Below are 18,119 nucleotides of genomic sequence, written 5' to 3' on the forward strand. Positions count from 1 at the left end.
ATCTCAATGCTAAGTTCTGTGCCTGCTATTTGAAGCTACAACTCAAGTCTTACCCCGAGCACACATTCTTCCACTCTTGCTCCTGACAGTGTGAGCTTTGAGAAGCCCTGGACCAAGCCAACCTTCCTGCTCTGTAGAAAAGAAAGCCAAGGTCCAGACCAGTGAAACCACGGTATGTGTTGCTGTGATAAAAGTACCTCATTTGTTAGGTCCATCTTGGGAACTAGCTCTATAGTGAGGACTTTTAGCCTAAACGGACTTCCATTTTCAAAGCAATTCTTTCAGAAATCAGGACAGCTCAAATCCCAAAGCCAGTAAGTACCAGCTACTAAACATCAGCTAAGTCTCAACTCAGGTCTCCTGATTCAGACCCTGGTAGTAATGTCATATTGTTAGAGGTGCTGTGAGGAACAGTTGGGAATTGACTGGGCTCAAAGGTCCTACTGTCTTGACCTGGCTCTACCACTAGACCACACACAACCATAGACCTCAAAGGCTCTTGCCTCCCATTGTTAGTCTGTGATAGGAAAAACAAGGCCAAAAGGGAAGGGGCTAGCTTAAGACCAGGGTCCCAAGTTCCAGGGATAGGATATGGAGAAGTGTCCTGACTCAAGGTTAGATCTCTAATGTGCCTCTAAGGATGTACCAGCACGGTGTGAGCTCCAGCCCTGGAAGGAGCGTTGATCTGTGGAAGGCAGCTCACAGTCTCTTCATCCTGTCACCACACAGCAGCGTGGAGGTCAATAGGGTGACCATCTCAGGCACTGAACTTCAGAGACTACTTGTCAGTCTGCCCGTGACCAGCTTCACCTGGCACTCCGACGAGGAGCACATGCAAACAGCAGCCAGCCACAAGCATGCACACCTCCAACACAAAAACCCCGGAACTTCATTAATTCCTGTCGTTTGCCTCCGAAGGGCTCTTCTTCCAGATCCAACTTCTTAGGCCACCGATGTGGAAAAAAGGCCTGGAAAAGAGCTAGCTAGCTAAGATGGACTCTCTACTACCCACTTAGAGCTGTCTTACACACTGCTCATTTGGGCCAACAGAGCCAGGCCTATTAGGTCTGCTCTCTCTGCACAGCAGGGAGAACAAGGGCCTTAGGTGAGATCTGTCTACACAGAGTACTCATGCATTTAGTGAATACCTGCAAGGCCCTTGTTGAGCACAAACAAAACGAGAGAGCAAAGAGAGCATGGCAGACACTCCTTCCTCCCCACAGTGACAGGAGTGTGTCAGGAAAAGCCAAGATATCCCCTTACCACCCCACTTTATCTTGCCCAGCTTTCCTTCCTTCCCATGGTCTCTCTCAACACTCTGACAGCCGCCCCACCCTGTCTCTTCTCCATTGAAGTGGTCACGCTCTGGATGAAAGGTTCCAGCTCCCTGTTGGACAGGCAGGTTTGTTTTGGCTGGTGTTCACTGATGCTGGGTGTCTATGGACTTCCGTCTAAGTTGGCCCCTTGACCTCAGCGCTTAGCTTCTGTTCGTTTGGTCCTGCACGTCTGAGGTTCTCTAACATTTCCTATGTTGCATATTTGTTTGCTCTCCATGGCTTTCTCAGTGTGCTATCTTACACAACCAACTCAGGACAATCTTCCCAGGGCTCTCCCTGTCCACAGTGCCCTGTACCCTCCAACATAAGTCATTACTCAAGAAAATGTTCTTCAGGCCTTTCTTCAGGCCACTCTGAGGGGGGCATTTTCTCAATTGAGGGTCCCTTTTCCCAGATAACCCCAGCTTGCATAAAATTGACAAAACAAAACAAAACAAAACAAAAAACCAAAACCCTACCCACTATAATATATATATGTATATATATATAAAGTATATATATATGTATGTATATATATATGTATATACATATATATACATACATATATATATATACTTTTAAGAACAAAATAATACATATACATGATTATAAACTCCTTTTTAATATTTTCTTCAAAACTCAACTATGAATTTATTCTTGGATACAGAGTACTCTTCATAAATCTTATTTTCAATACCACATCAAATGGATAAACTGTAACTCCCCCAACCACGCCCCTTTATTTAACACTAAGGTTATTTGTAACCGCAAAAAAAAAAAACCCAACACTTAAAGTCACAGTTTTAGACCTAAAACTTTTCTTCTAGATTATTTCCTCAGAATATTTTTCAAAAATTTTGGCAACTGATTTAAAGTGCTTGACGTTTTGACAGCACATCTCCCTGGCCCAGTACCAGGGCCCAGATTAACAACTAGGTCTGGGGAGTCCCACAAAGTATGAAGGGAGGTGCATATAGATACCCAACCAAGTTAGGTAAGACTTGGAGAAAGAGTCAAGTATTGAGCAAGACAGGAAAGGATCCAAACTCAAGGGGTCGAAGTGTTCAAAACAATTGTTGTTATCAAGCAAAACAGGAAGCCTCTGCCTTCCCATGGAATCCTGCCAGGGGATACAGTGCCAGGAGGCCTCCCAGGGGCCACTCCCCTGACTCCTACTCCATCTACCTCAAGGTACATGTCTCCTCTAAAGGCAACTCCAGCAAGACCCATCAACTGCTAAATGCTTATCTAAGACTTGGGTCCACAAGGACCCATGGTGAGGAAGTCCCACTCAGCTAGTCAAGTGGGAGAAAGGAAGACAGTAGGGTTCATAAACAGGTATCACTTGAAAACACTGTCCTTTAATGTCCTTTGTTTCCCTGTGACAATGGCAATGGCTTTGTTTCAAATTTGTCGGTTCATTACATGTGTTTTCAGAGCTCACACGTTGCTGTGTTATTCTAGTCCCTGGAGACACAGCAGTGGACAAAAAGACAAAAGCAGCCTCTGCTTAGCCAGGATCTGAGCCTCACAGCAAATGCTTTGGGTTCCTAGCTGAAGACTTTGGACAGTGCTGGGGTCTGCACATCTCTGGACTTTATGGTACTCTGGTCTTGATACACACCTCTGGTGATGAAGTTTTATAAAGATATAAACACTGGGAGGCTGGGGGCACTGTTCCCACTGAACTGTGTCATATAGTTTTTTATGGCACATACACAGGTGTGTGTGGCAGTGATGGAAGTCAACCTGTTCAGGCACCATACCACCTGGTTTCTAATCCTAGCTTTGCTTTGGTAACTTCAGCAAACTCTTTAATCTCCCAGGGTCTTTGCCCTTAGTTGTAAGATAGGGAAAATGTTGTAGTCAGTTTTCCATAATTGTAATAAAATACTTCATACTGTGTAGTTATCAAAGGTTTCATTTGAGGCTGAGCATCTAACCAGCCTGAAACTGGCTCTAGTGAGGACATCATGACAGATGGCATCACAATAGTAGGACTACACACAAGTCCTGTAATCTTATCACTGGACCTCACCTTTTCATGGCCCCACAACCTTTAAATATTGATGTAGGATGGTAAAACATGCCAGGAGGCTTGGTAAGATAGAGCAGGTCTGAGACCTAGAGACTCGGTGGGCACACACCTGAGACTTAGGTCACTCCCCACTTCCTGTCAAATTCCTGGCCTGGAACATGTGTCATACTCCCCACATAAGGAAACGTGACCTGTTGTCATGTAGGCCCAGAACAGAGTTCTCCATGCTAATGAGGTACCTAGAGGCCCTGAGGGTTTAGCCAATAAGCTTCCTTCCCAGACATTCCTCCCTGAAAAATGCATGTAATCTCAGGTCTACCTTGAGAAGTTGCTACAGTAGGGTATGAACTACTGTATGGACTACCTCTTTCATCAAGATCGGCTGGGGGAAGCCATGGAGAAAGCACTCGACTATCAAGCCACAGCTTAATTCTCCCTTAGAAGGCTTCTCTGTGCTCTCAGCCACAACCATCACCACCAATCTAAGCACAATCACTGCTGAGCTAAGCAGGAGCTCCCCATTTCCCTCCCCCCACTGCCAGACCTGGGCTAGACACTGTCCTCAGCCTGCTGGAAAGCCAAATCAGCTTTCTTACATATCACCCCCACCCCAGCGGTGTCTTGGTGCTTCCCTGAACCCCATTACCTGCCTGGCAGCAGCATGAGATGAGCACAGTCAGACTCCCCGAGTTTCTGTATCCTGAGATGGGCGGAACGGGGACCAACATATTGATACCCTGGAAAAAGGGTGGACTATTTAAAGACACTCATATCATGTCTGAAACACATCATTCCATCCTCTGCTTCATACGTCCCTGAGGAGTGACTCCTTTAGCACTATGCTTAGAACACCGTAAGCTTTCCTTAAGTATGGTCTAGCTGCGGTAGCAAACAGTTATCTACTGTAAATAAGCCAACTGTTTGGTAATTGACAACATTAAACCTGGTAGAAAGTTCCATAGCCAGAGACCCAAACTGCAACAAAAGGTCCATTTGACTGCCTAGAAAAGGTAAGGATATAATGAAAATATTCATAAAAGATGGAAAAAAACTAGATAAATTGCCTTTCCTTTTCCATGACTGCCAATAATGGAAATATGGCAAAGGGTTCCTGCCAAGTCCAGATGGCTCCAACGATGAGCACAAGAGAACTTAAGCACAAACGGTCAAGGTCAAGCTGGGTTGGAGGATCAAAACTAGGGGACAAGCATAGCCAGCTCAGGACTCCCCCGAGGGATGGACATTCTAGACAGATAATTTCCAGTGCCATTGGAAGCTATGGAATTTCAGAAGTCTGAGGGAGAGCAAGACAGTGGCAAACTGAACGCTGGCCACATCTAGCAGAAGGACAAGGGCCCAAGTTTGCAGAAGTTGTTCTTAGTACTGAGATTTAAATGGAATGCTGTCCAGATTTAATATCGGTGGCTCAGATAAAAACAATGTCAGCAGACTGGATAATTAGAGCTTTCTGGCTCACTCCTTCTCTCTCTCGCTTTCTTGAGGGATGTTGAAAGAGGAGGAGATGGGTCCAAAAACCCAAGAATTCCTCAGAGTTATATGTGTATTTTTAGCTCCTCCTGGCATCTGGGAGAGCAGAGACATTACTTCAGGATCAGCTCTTGACTGTGCCCTTTACACCAGGCTAAGCAGCTAAGCAGGCTAAGGGTTTTTTAAACCCTTTGATAAAGATGAATGCTTTTAAAGAAATGCACAAGCTAATTAAGACCACATTTGGGGAGCTGTTCCCTTTCAACAAAAGACCAAGTACTGGCCAAGTGGAACAGATACCATGAAGTCAGCTGCCACCGCTCCCGTTCCTCATCAGCTCCTCACACTCCACTCTCGCTCCCATCAAGGTCTGTTGTTAGCCTTGCAGGTAGACCTGATCTGCTCATCTCAGGACTGTAGCCACCTCCAATCCTTTAGGGTTTCCAGGGCCACATCCAGGTCATTGCAGAGAGCCTGGGCCCCGCCACCTGTTACTGAGCTTTTTAGAGCTCAGGCCATTTGACAGGGGGAAGAGTGAGTCACAGAACCACAGATACAGTTAGGAGACCTAACTTAGCCTCCTACCCAGCAAAAGAATCTTTTTTTATTCCTAACTGGGCAACAGTGGTCTGGGCTATGCATGGGGAATTCAGGTGGCAGAAGGGATGGGCCCGACCTAGACAAGATAGGATTTAGTCAATATTCTGTGGGATTCCTAAGAACAACCTGAGAATACTGGGAGCCTCAGCACCAAGGACCCAGCTGACAGTAGCTCCTCTAGACACTGCAGCAGGGACAGGACACCCCAGCAGTGAGACACAGAGGAGGCTGCCTGTCTATGAGGACCATCAACACATGGCAGGGCAAAGAGTTCATACCACTGTATTAGCAGGAGAGCTCTAGAACACGTTGGTCTGCACACACACCATGACCCTGGAGACTAGAGAATGAACACAGTGACACAGTGGTTAGATGAGAGATCATCTGGTCCCATGCTTCACGGCAAGGATGCAGTAAACACTCCTGGCCCTCCTTTCCTATTACTGATACATCAGGGAGACTCTTCTCCCTGGGTCTCACAATTCTACACATCGTACCTACAGAGACACTTACAACCTTTGTTCCAGCCTTGCTTTTTAAGGATACTTGAACCATCAACAGTTCAGAAGGGGGAAGATGCTCCATTTACATATGGCCCGAAGCCTCTGATGGAGCAGAGTGACAATGTACTTATGGGCCCCTAGAAAAGATACAAACCCTTAGGGTCCCCATCCCTGCCACCATCCCACTACAGTATAGCTATGATATTGCCTTCTCTGCAGCAATTTGGAGGCTGGAGCCCGAAGAACCAGTGTAAGAAAATGCTGATGTTCCAGTTGTTGTTTTTGTTGTTAACTGTAAAGCACTTTATCTCTAACTCACGAGCCGTCTCTCCTGCCAGAAGCCATGCACTTGGCAGGTTAAGTCCTTAGTTTGCAGTAGGTGAACTATCGTTCTCTTTCTAGTTGCTGAAAATAACCTCTAGAAAAGATAGTGGCAAAATAAACTTCCTTCCTCCATCTGTATGTTAGAATATCACCAATCCCACCACATCCTGCCCATGTTTACCTTGCTTCAAAAAAAATTAAAATCCTATTTACTCATGTTACTCCTCATTTTGATTTTAATCCACATTTCCAGTTGAGGTTTCTGTGAGGCTTTTTTCAAAGAAGCTTGATCTTTTCATTTGAAGGTCCCTTGCTAAGTTCTCTTGCTGGAGATGTCTGTCGCCCCACCAGACCAGATAGAACCTCCACCTAAGTCTACAGTCTTACTCACAAACCTCATTTCCCAGCAACCCCCACCCCATGAAAAGAGGAGGGTGCTTGTCCTGAAGGAATGACACGGCGGAAGGCCAGACAACACCAGCTAGGGTAGTCAAGCAGAAGTAAGAACAGTCACATACATGGGTACTGCCACCCTTGCATCAAGCACCGGAAACATGAAGGCAGGGTAGAATCAGAGGCAGTGCTATGAAATTCCCAATACAATTTCCACACACTCTGGGCCACTCAGCGGGAGACTGTAGGTGGCAGAAGTTGTCAGTGGCTCCCCACTCCTTCAGATGTGGGGCATGAGCGTCTCCCCTAGATGACGACTCACATGGATGCTGAGCTTCGACTTACAGGTGAACACTGACACTCAGCTAAGCTACCAGAGACTTTCAGTTTTCCCATCACGTATATTCCTGATTTCTGACTTCCCCACACATTACAAAATCGGTTACATGTAGGTCTCAGCGTCTAGTATTAAGTTGTAATTTATGAGTCTTGTTCAGAAATAAAATAATCCAGTAAAACCTGTGAGGTGAAGTGTTTTGCTGTTGCTCATCCTTTCAATGTTTTAGCTTTGTTTTTAGATTTTACTGTTTAAAGACTTCTTGCAATATTTTTAAGCATGGAAGGGTATCCCGAGACTTCCAACATCTGGTCATGAGTTACTTGCACAACTTTAGCATAGTTTTATTTCTTTTGAAAAATAATTAATCTGTGATGGCTTTAATGGATAGCAAATGACTAAAAGCAGCTTTAATGCTGGCATAGCTTTAGCAGTAAGATTGAACTTTATCAGGCCCCATGATCAGGGGCTGTCTGGAAAAGTTTATAATTTAGTTCCATGGAAAACTCCAGGGATGGGCCCTGGGCCTAGAAGCTTATTACCAGTTTGAATTCTGAGGGGGCTCTTATCCCACACCAGTGGTCTTCATTGTTTATACAGGATTCTCAACTGGTGGTCTCCCTATGCCGAGATGGGCTTCCATCTCTTGAAAGCACTCATAAACATTTCAATCAGAAAGTACTGCTGTCCTTTTTTATGGTACACTGGTCTCACTATTTCCCTGAGTCCACTGGTCTCACACCATCCAAGAAAGAAAGAATTACAACCAAACCTTATCCCCATTCTCCTAACTATGAAGAAACCATATTTAATTTAACTCCCACTTTACCCAATTCTGAAGGGTTCAATGGTTGGATGTGTCCCCCAAAGCTGATATGTTGGAATCTGTATCTTGACTTCAGTGTTGAGATTGAGGACCTTTAAGAGGTAATTTAGGTATGAGGCAACTATCATACAGGAGTAGGCTCAGATTCTGGAAATTGGTTTGCCATAAAGGTGGACTGAAGCCTGTTGAGTCTCACGATCTCTTGCCTATCCACATTACACCGTATCATTATGTAGCAGGGGTCGGGGGGAAGAGTCCTCACAAGATGCAACCTCTTAATCTTTGACTCCCATCCTCCAGAACTGTAAGAGATAAACCTCTGTTCTTCATAAATCACCCAGTTTGTGATCTTCGGTTAAACAGCTCCAAATCAACCAAGGCATGGGTCTTTAAGGCTATTCTATTCCAGGGACTGCTTCTAGTCAGAAATGGCCAGACCCTCAGGCCCATGGCTCTCCCTGGATATATACTAATGATCAAAGGAAGAAGTCACAGGTGACCCAAAGTACTCCCATATATTTCCTTCCTGGACGTGGGTCTCATTGGGCCTTACTCTCCCTAAGGATCTGAACTCACAGTTATGAGAAAAGTATCTCCAAAGGAGGCAGAGAGGGCTCCTCTATGCTTCTTCAGCGCACTCAGGATTACACAGAAAGTAAGGACCCCCAGGCTACATCAAGCAATGGACATTCAAAATGCCCATTGTGATTCTTCTATGTCCTCTAAGGTTGGAGTCTTACAACCACACTTGAGATGCCAATGGTTTCTTAAGTTAGGAATCTCACACCGGTGTGTTCTTTCGTGTTCCTTCTGACTTCTCTGCCATCCAGCCCCTTCTCCTCAGGACATTCCTTACCTCCTTCCTTGTCCCCCCAATCTACTCCCTAAGTAGAGAGAGCAAACAAGTGTCACTTCCGGTCTCACACAACAGAGCTGTGCCTTGGTTAAATTAAAACAGACAAGGGGACCCACCTCTCCTGGGAGCTTTAGGTAGGTGTTATCACTGGTTAAAAAAAATCACTTAGGATTAATAATAAGGTTTTTAAATTCTTACTGTAAATATTTTCCTGCAAGTAAGCAAACATTTCAGGAGATCCCAAATTAAGAAATCCTAATTCCTAAGCCTCTAGGAAGCTTTAAAGTTAGCAGCTTACTGCTGAGGGCTAAAATAAATCACAACTTCCCAGTCTTACAAAAGACTATTAAAACCTATGGCAGAACTCGTTAAGGGTCTCCCTGATGCATAAGGAGAACAGAGGGTGCTACCTGCTATTGAGTGGCAGAGAATAAAAAAGTTACTAAGACCCAACACTACGCTTCCCCTTGCTCTTCTGCAATTTCCACTGGCTGAGCCAACAGACTCCATCACCCGCCTTTTAACATCCTGCCTTGAGTAGCTCCAAGCATAAAAAGAAGAGCAGATCAGCCCTGGCCTCCTTGAGTTGCCAGTCAAATAGAGGAGGCATGGCCTGCTACCACCTGGAGGGCACCATGGCCAGTTTTCCTGACAGCCTTTTCCACCCTTGCTCTCTAGGATGCTCTCCTCTTGTCCTCCTACAGGTGCCTACAGCCTACAGCGGACAGAAGAGAGGTAGGCAGAGTTTCCGTTCCCGGGTTTCGGGGTTTGAGGCAGGAGATCACAAGGAGAAGGAGAAGAAGATGGAGAGAGGAGAAGAAGCCATGGGGCAGGTGAATCACGACAACACGGCCATGAGGGCTCGCAAACTGGAGTGAAGAGCTGCCCAGGTGGAACATGGCAAGTTCTAACTCGGGGTAATAGACAGGGAGCAGAAAGTACTAGTGTAGAGGGCGGAGCTCTGCCCAGCTCTAGTGCTGACTAAAGGCTTATAGATACAGAGGTTTTGTATTTTGTTTGTTTGTTTGTTTGTTTGTTTTAATCTGGGAACTAAAAGAAAAAGGCAGAGTAGAAATTCCCGATTGAGATTAACTATTTACTGCAACACCTACAAGGCAGGATTTCAACAGCCATGGGAGTGAGAAGAGAAGGAAAGAGAATGAAAGCAGATGCAGGCAGCCAAAGGTGCTACAGGAGCACTAGGAGCGCCTAGTGCTTCCTAGGCTTAGAGGAAGCAGGTAAATATCCCAAAGGAAACAATGCCCTAACCACTGTCAAAATTCACTTCCTGTCAAGCTCTGCTTCACCCCTCTTCTGTTAGCTGGCCAACTCAGTGCTCCAATCACACCTAGTTCATTCCAGCCCCGTGGTCTTTGCAGTTGCCAAGTTCTAGGCCTTGAACAGAGTTTTCCCTCCAGATGCCCTAAGACCCATGCTTTTCATTCATTCTCCGTTTTGCTTATGTGTCCCCTCCACAGAAAAGTGTTCTACTTGTTCATCTTGCATTAAATAGGCATGTGCACACACCCCTCACTTTGTCTTCCACTGGACTTTCAAGTTGCTGCCTATTTGTCCCTCTAAAATGAAAAGTACATTAGAGCAGGAATTTTCCTCATCACTCAAGGAGGAATGAATGAATGAATGAATGAATGAATATCAAGTCATTGTCTTTTTTTTCCGAAAAGAAGACTGAATTTCTCCAAGATGATTACAATACTAACAAAGGTCCTAAGTAGCCTCCTGAGACACAGCCCCAAGAGAAAGCAATTTACTATGAGGACCACCCACAGACAAATAATCCACAGGCTGCATAAATCTCAATGCAAATAGCAATACAAAACAGCAAGACAATGTGAAGCCTACAGAGGAACACATTAACTCCCTACAAAACAACTCAAAGAAAATGCCTCTCTCGCAAAGAGATATGACTAAATTCCATATTTAAAAGCCAATTAGCAAGAAACAAAGTCTAGAAAATATATGTGCTTCCATAAGAAAGAGAATTAACAATGAAGCACTGGCAACTGTGGCTTGCCGTGCTATTGTTAGGCAGTTAGGTACCAGAGGTCATTGAAGGTCACTGAAGATGAACCCCTCCCTCACCATCAGCAGCTTGTATAAACAGGAACTGAAACTGTAAGACTCTGCTTACTGCTCAAAGAAATGGGATCATTCTGGCCCTAGGTGAAGACGTGACTTTCCAGACTGCTCAAGGAGCATACGATAGCTAATCTAGAGCAAGGGAAATAGTGCAGTCAGTGAAGTGCTGGATATGTAAACCCAAGAGCCTGAGGCCAGTCCCCAGTCCCCGCGTCAAACCAAGGCCCAGCGGTGTGCACTGGAACCCCAGTTCTAGGAAAACAGAGATAGGAGGATCCCTGGGACTTGATGGTCAAATAGTCCAGTCAAAATGTGGAGCTCTAGGTTTGGTAAGAGATCCTGTCCCAAAAGTAAGGTAGAACCTAAGGTGGCAGAGGGAACCCACCTCCCTCACAGTGAAAATTATAGAGTTATGTATGTACATGATACGGGTTATGTACACAAAATACCAAAGGAAGACCCACAGTTTTAAAACCTGAGAATATTTACCATTGTACAATTGCCCACAAAAGGCACCATCTGCGTTCAACATGCTTTCCTCTGTGTCTGTTACTATAAGAGCCTTCTCCATAAACAGGTGAGCACATCTGCAATGTCGTGTGTGTGTGTGTGCGTGTGTGTGTGTGTCTGTGACATATCTCTCAGGCAGCCTGAAGCAGCTCACCAACATAGAACCAGCTGTGGTTATGGTCTCAATAACGGGGTCCTACTAGATCTCCCAAACCAAGGAGGTCCGCCTCCTACAGAAATGAAAGAGAATTCAAAATTGGGCAGAGTTCATCAGAGGGGTGCCCTGGAAAGTCAGGAGGAGAAGTTTCAGGACTCACGCATGAATAATCTCTAGCACAAGCTAGAAGGCCCCTCCCCACCCTTCCACCCCATCAAACCTTCCTGGCTGCTCCCAATGACGCTTCTCATTGACTCTAAGTTTTTACTGGCTAAGCCAAGGCCAGTAAGTCATTCTAAAGTATCATTTTACCCTCACCTTCCCAGGTAACTGGCCAGACATGCTCTCACATCAAGGCTCTCTTGGAAACCCAGGCGGAGACTCGGAGTCCCTCTCTACAGTTCCCGGGGTTCTTGAGGCAGAATGGTCAACAGTGGTACTTAAGCCCTGCTGACTCACCAGGGCCTTCTCTGTGGTCGGCTGTGGTAACTGGCTGGAGGGCCAGGGAAGGGCCTGGAGAACTGCTTCCGGCCCTGCAAGCCCCAGGGGATGTTCTGAACTGTAGTTCAGGCAGACAGCTCAGAAGCCACAAGGGTGGGGAAAAGAAAAGGAGGAAAAGAGAAAGGAAAGACAAACCAATCAGAGACAGACATGTCAAAGAGTATAAGAGCAGCCAGGAGCAATACATTGTGCTCATAAAAGTCTCATGGTTGATAGTAAGGTGGTGTTACAAGTTTGGAGTTCAGAAGCAACAGACCCAAGAAGAGCCAGAATGAGATGCCTTCTTCACCATGGAAAACTGATGGGCAGTACTCTGGTCAGGATGAAGGATTGGAAAGGGGTCTGGCACACATGAAGGAGAAGGACTTTGGGTCTGACAGGGGTGAGGGAGAAGGGTTTAGGGTCTGACTGGGTTGAGGGAGAAGGGATTTTGGTCTAGTGGAGGTGAGGGCAAGGGCTTTGGGTGCTGTCTCCATGAGGGTGAGAGACAGTGAAGGCAGATGGGTGACAGGGCCTTCTGGAGAAGTTCCTTGGTAATTTGAGGCCTGGCTTGAGAGACATTGGCATGGAAAAAGGGTAGACAGAGCTAAAAGAAAATACAGTGTGGAAGAAGAATGGCCTCAGAGACAAGTGTCCCTCTGACAGACTGGGCCTCTGTTCTTTGTTTCTCTAAAACTCACATTAAGGCAGAGTCCCCACTCCACCAAGTCCAGGCTGCTAAAGGTCAATCACCTCTTTTCTTCAGAGACCTTTGCTCCCTCTGGAGGCAAATTTTACATTCTTAAGAGGGAAGCTAATGCCTTTGGAAAATTCATTTCTCCCAAAGTGCAGGCAACTTGGGTTTTGCTCTCTGTAGCTTGTTTCTACATTTCCTGAGGTATGCTACTTTGTGAAGGGCAAACCTAAAGGGAAATGGGCTCTCATCATGGCATACGGGAAGCCAGGAGACTGCAGAATGAAAGATCTTTACGAGGTCCCTTTATGAAGCACAAAGGAGCTCCAGAGAGTTCCTTCACACAGAGCTGGTGGCTTCCTTCCTGCTTTGAGGCACACTCTAAGGAAGAATGGGAGTAACTGAGTTCTTAGAGGAATGTGATGGGTAGGCTGACTTCACTCTCCTGGCTAGATGCTCCCCCATCTGGCAGGAAGCACCAACTTTGTCCTGTTTGTCCACAAGACCAAGTGGAGCTAGCAGGATGGGTATTTCTGCTTCCTTCTCTTCTGTGCCAAGTCAGACAGACCTTGACCTTAAAGACCTAGTGGAAGCGCAGCTCATCCGCTGCTTGCAGAGAATCCCCTGACTTTAGACCCTCTTTCAGGATGTGTGGTGCTCTAGTCACTTTCCATGCTGTGTCAGCTAGAGAAGCCTCTAAGCTCACCATGCCTCTCCTCTATCCTCAGGACCACCACCCTAGACATGGTCTGGGCCAGGTCCCTGGACATTCCATCGCTCCCACTCTCAAGCCTAGAATTAAGCCTCTTCTGGCTATTATCAGCTATTATCGCTTTACTACTTCTCTGTCCCATGGACACTTCATACTCCTACTTTCAAGGTATTGACGTCTCAAGAAAACATGAAATAAAGCTACTGAGTATATGAGAATAAGTGTAGAAAAGTTCATTCTAAGCTAATTATTCAATCTATCAATAATTCCATCTATTTCCGAGTTTCATGACACTTGGGAGCAAACAAAAGAAAAAGGTTCACATCTCCTGGAGCAAAGCTGATGAGAGGTATGAGAGAATATGCCCCCCCCCCAGAGTGAATTCCTAAAGGCCTCCCTACAGAGCGAGAATGCACATCCCCGTAGACTGAGCACTGCTGGATGCTCAAGAAGAAACATTTATCATTTGGTCTCTTTTAATATCAGCATCTGTCTTAAGAAACCATCAAAATACTAAAGTGCAGACAAAGGCCATTGCTTTTGTACTGGGCCAGAGGTTGGGATACTAATACAAATCTCATGGTTCTGAGCAGAAGACTGTAACTGCCATCACCACCCATCATGGAAGTGGGAAGGGATAAGAGGCGGGTGATCAAGAGGTCAGAGGGCATTGAATGTGTGGTGAGATGGATTGTCTTAATGAATTCAGACAAAGTAAAGACGATCCAATTACCTACATTAAAGAGAACGTTCATTATAAGGGACAGTCTTGCCTAAGATGCCAAAAGCATCCCTGCAAAGAAGCACTGGGAAAGAAATCAGCAATTAGTGGACCTCTTCTAGTATCCCTCTTAAGTACCAATTAAACCTTCACTGGGAGTTGACAGCAGTGACCACAAGAATGTCTGCTCCAGGGTGTATGGGAGGAACAGGTGCCAGGTTTCTGCTGTGTCCGTCTGCTGGTGGTAAAGTACATATTGTCTATCTGAGGAGGAAGGATCCTGTCAGGTGCTGCTGGCTAGACAGAAAGCTTAACAACAGTGAACTACAGACATGCCCAAGGAAAGAAAGCATGCCTAGCCTGATTTTGACTCCCTCATACATCAAAATGAGGATAACAGCTGGGACACCAAAGTATCTCCCAACATAATCAGCTTGATTAACAAAATAGATGTCTTCTGTCTTAAGAGAATAATGCACTTTTTTTTTAATAGCTAATGCATTGTTATAGCTCAAAACACAGAAGGAGACATAGTCACGCCTACTCCCAGGTGCCTAACACCTTCCAGAGTCAGTTACAGAACCCGGCATGGTAAAGAAAGACATGCTTTTGTCCCCATTTTTCTCACATACAATTATAGCATATTATATACACTGTTTTACACGTTTTTTTTTTTCAGTTAATATCGAAATATGGCCATGCCATACTAGAAATATCTAGAGCCACTAGAAAGTTTCTGAGTGTCTGAAAACATACAACATGGGCTGTGTCTTCCCTGCACAGAAGGCAAGGCTGTTGGGCCACCACATGATTTTTCTGTTAACTTGAAGCATGGAGCACATCCTCAGTTCTCTGTTTGCAGAACACTGGGCAAGCCCTATTGGTGTGTTGTCTCACAACATGAAGTTAATATGGATATCCTCAGACAGACCATTGAAATGCAAAGTAGAATTCCTGGCTAAGACTAGTGCAGAGTGATTCAGGTACCCCAGGACAAAAGTAGAAAGGATCTTAAACACTAGAGAAAACTCGAAGCAATGACATGATTTGGAACATTTTTATCTGTTAAATTTAGTAATTATAAAAGAACATTTTATCTGTAAGCGTTAAAACCCAATGAATGATAACAACACAAACTGACTAAGGACACTTACTACTAGAGGTAATCCTTAGGACGTGCTAGAGACCTGAGACGGAGGGACTCCTCTAGGGGGGCCAATGGAAATGACTCTAGCTAAGACTCCTAGCAGTGGGAGATATGGATCCTGAAGTGTCCAATCCTGTAGCCAGGAAGGACTCTCAGTCGGGGGATAAGGACACCAACCCGCCCACAAAACTTTCAACCCAGAATATGTCCTGCCTACAAGATGTGCAGGTGCAAAGACAGAGCAGAGACTGAGAGAATGGCCAACTGATGACTGGACCAAATTGAGACCCATCTCATGGGCAAGAAGCAATCCCTGACACTATTAATGATGCTCTGTTATGCCTGCAGACAGGAGCCTAACATAACTGTCCTCTGAGAGGCTCCACCCAGCAGTCAATCGAAACAAATTCAGAGACCTACAGCCAAACATTAGATGGAGCTGATGGAGTCTTGTGGAAGAGTTGAGGGAAGGACTGAGTGAGCCCAAGAGGACAGGGTCTCCACAGGAAGGCCAATAGAGTCAACTAACCTGGACCCTTGGGGGCTCCCCAAAACTGAACTACCAACCAAAAAGAAAGCACAGGCTGGACCTAGGCCCCCTGCCTATGTGTGACAGATGTGCAGCTTGGTAGCTGGGCCGACTTATCTGGCCTTACTGGGAGAGGATGTGTCTGGTACTACAGTGACTTGATGTGCTGGGGAGGGGTGTGGTGTGGTGTGGTGTGTGAGGGGAAGATGAGGGAAGAATTGGGGGAGGATCTGTATGAGGGGGTACGGAGAAGAGAAGGGGAGATGATATCAGGATGTAAAATGAACCAATGAAACACTTAGTACTTGATAGGGCCATTTTCCAACACTTATAATCAAGTATACAACACAACATAAAATACGTAAGATCCAATCTTATGCCAAGTTCCACTGCAGTAACATTTCCTTCAAAATTATTTCTGCTTATGCTTCCTTCAGCACCATCAGGAAGATGTCTTTCTCCTCTGATGTCTACTGAGCTTCTAATTTTTATTTATTTTTTGACCAATGTAGCCTATTAAAGTAAAACATTAAAGTTTAAAGTAAATAAACATAAATATGTAAACAATTTTATTGAAAAGGACTCACATGTTGTATAATTCATATTAATCAGAAGGGCTTTCCTGCTATAGCCATAGAGTTGTGCTGTGTATCTATAGAGTTTGTCTCCTTGACAAATTCCAGAGCACCCTCATCCCTAAGAAAGAAAGTCTCTACTCACTGCTGCCCCTCACCTCCCCAGTCCCCAACCCAGGCAATCAGTCCACATTCCATTTCAGCAGACTAACCAGCACATATAACACAACCAAAGACTCAAAACCAATGACCTTGTGGATAAGTCTACATGAAATGCCCTCCACTCTCCACTGAAGAGCAAAGAAACAAAAGAACAAGGAAAAGAACAAACATTTAAGGGCTAGAGAATAGTACCAGATGTTCCAAAGTAAACAATGCATTCTAAATAAGTATAAGAAATAGAAGATGCTGGTGATAAAGTGAAACAATAAAAACTCAATTAATATTACAGCAGGTAGAAAAAAAATAAAAGCAAAGAGAGATTAAATCAATAAAAATAGCTGACATGTTTTATTAAAACCATATTAACAATTTTATTAAATAAAGATAATTTCACTAAATAAAAATAAGGAATTAAAAATGGAACAACAACAACAAAAAAGACCCAATTATATACTATCTACAACAAAGCCTTCTTTCAGGGATAAAAATGCAAGAACTTATTAAATAAAGCAGAAATGGCAACATTGATTCCAGACAAAGGAGTTAGAAGAAGGAACACTGTTAGGAATAAAGTCAGTCACTTCACAGTCAGTCAGTTCACTGGAGAAACAATAACTCTCAAAAACATGCAAACATTTAACATGGACTTCTAAAATACTTTATCCCCAAACTCTTAAAACTAAAAGTAGAGCTAGGAAACTCCACTGCTAAAATTGAAAGCTCCAGTATACAGAAAACAAGGGAGGACCAAATGAGCTGTCCACCATTCCAACCCAAATGGCTAGATTCCATCCACAGACACCAAAATCACATTCTTCTCAAATACATGGGTGACATTCATCAGTTAACCCAGATTCTGGGCCACCAAACAAACCTGAATCAAACTAAAAGAAGAGGTATAACTTAGGAATGGTCTCTGAGAAAAACAAAATTGATCCATCAGGGTCGACAGGAGCATATCTGAAAAGCTCTTAACACGTTTAGAGATCTAATAATATACTTCTAAAGAACTGTGGTTCAAAAGAAGTCACAAAGAATCTTAGAAAATATTTCAGCTTGGTTGTACGGTGGTGCATAACTAGCACTCCAGCAGCTGAACCAGGAGGATTATGAATATGAAGTCAGTCTGAAGTACATGATAAGACCTATCTCAAAAACAAACAAATAAAAACAAAAACAAAAACAAACAAACAAAAAACTCTCAAAGTGAATGTGAGAGGCGCAAGAGCCTAAAAAGAAATCTTTAAATCAAATCTAGTATTAAATATCTATATCAATGAAGAAAAAGTCTTAAATCAGTAGACTAAGCTTTCACTTTAGAAAACTAGAATAAAGCCAAATTAAATTCAATTTCATCAGAAGAAAGGAAATAATAAAGGCAGAAATCAATAAAATTGAAAAAAAGAAACAAAATGAATAGAACTAAAGTTTAATTTATAAAAAGATCAATAAGGTTGATGCATATGTACCACACTAGTCAGGAAAAAACAGAGATAACACAAAGAGACACTATTACAGATCCTATAGACACTGAAAGGTAGAGAAGTCTTCCTTTATTCACCTCCAAACAGATATGTGAAAACAGACTTTGTATACATTTTTTCTATATATATGCAATTGTATGACAAAATGTAATTTACAAATTAGGCAA

The sequence above is a fragment of the Grammomys surdaster genome, unplaced genomic scaffold (genome assembly GCF_004785775.1).
Source record: "Grammomys surdaster isolate TR1022 unplaced genomic scaffold, NIH_TR_1.0 125889, whole genome shotgun sequence".
NCBI lineage: Eukaryota > Metazoa > Chordata > Mammalia > Rodentia > Muridae > Grammomys > Grammomys surdaster.